Below are 1089 nucleotides of genomic sequence, written 5' to 3'. Positions count from 1 at the left end.
CAAATTCTTTCTGATGTTTTTAGTCGCATTACTTCATCCTCTCAGACTCAATATTTTCTCTAAGGACATATTTCAAAGAAAAGTGTGTGTGTGTGTGTGTGTGTGTATATATATATATATATATATATATACACACACACACACATATATATATATATATATACTTATAAACATATTCATTATGATGTGGGTTGTATGGACAAAACAATATGAAAGCAAATTAAATGTCCAGAAGCTGAACTATAGCTTCATATATATTTACTTACCAAATTAATGGAATATTTTTTAGCCATAGAGTGACCACTGTGAATACAGGTGGGACAAAAGTTTGCTTACAGTTGTGAGTATGAGAAACACAGAATTTCTTGTTCTTTTTTTTTTTAAATATGAAATGCTTCATGAATTTGCATGTCATCCTTGCTCAGGGGCCATTCTAATCTTCTCTTTATTGTTCTAATTTTAGCATATATGCTGTCTAACTGAGCACCAGAGTTCAATTTTGTATTCTTATTTATTAATTATTATATTATCTTCCATATGAACAACTATAAACCTAGTTTGCCCCCACATTGTATATATATGAACATAGATAATTATTTTTAATATGTTAGGTAAAAGAGCTGAATTAAATAATGCACTCCACTGATTAAAACATGAAGGTGTGTAGAAATTTACCATAACATGAGTGCTGTTAATACCTTACAGTTCTGTATATTTTTACATATTAAATTACCATTGTAATTGCTATATTGTGCATTAAGATTAAAAATATAAATATAATAAATATTGGATATTAGGAAGGTTGATATTAGAATAAAGCTGAAGTTCTGTCCATGGTAACTCCTTTCCTGTGACTATGTTTGTTTATGATTAAGACCTCAAAGAGGGCATAAGTAATCAAGGGAATGATTTATAAAGAAGCTACCAAAACAATGAAGGTAAAAAGATAAGATTTTGCAGTCAGGAAAAATTAGAGTTTATGATATTAATATTTTCTGTTTAGAGCCTTCAGATATGGAGCTACAGATAGCAAAATGAGGTCATAAGCAATACCAATATCAAATTTCTGGCATAGGCCTGGTTATTGAT

At 29.2% G+C, this 1089-nt stretch overlaps 1 non-coding gene across 1 annotated transcript; it reads right to left on the bottom strand.

Moving 5' to 3' along the window:
• Positions 1-380: 380 nt before the first annotated feature.
• LOC114232777 (U6 spliceosomal RNA) lies at positions 381-487 on the bottom strand. Its single transcript, XR_003618876.1, has one exon. It is a non-coding gene; the product is annotated as a U6 spliceosomal RNA (small nuclear RNA).
• Between the last annotated feature and the right edge of the window lie 602 nt (positions 488-1089).

This window comes from Eptesicus fuscus, chromosome 15, assembly GCF_027574615.1.
Source record: "Eptesicus fuscus isolate TK198812 chromosome 15, DD_ASM_mEF_20220401, whole genome shotgun sequence".
NCBI lineage: Eukaryota > Metazoa > Chordata > Mammalia > Chiroptera > Vespertilionidae > Eptesicus > Eptesicus fuscus.
The sequence above is the reverse complement of the archived record's forward strand: the minus strand, read 5'-3'. Positions and strand labels throughout refer to the sequence as shown.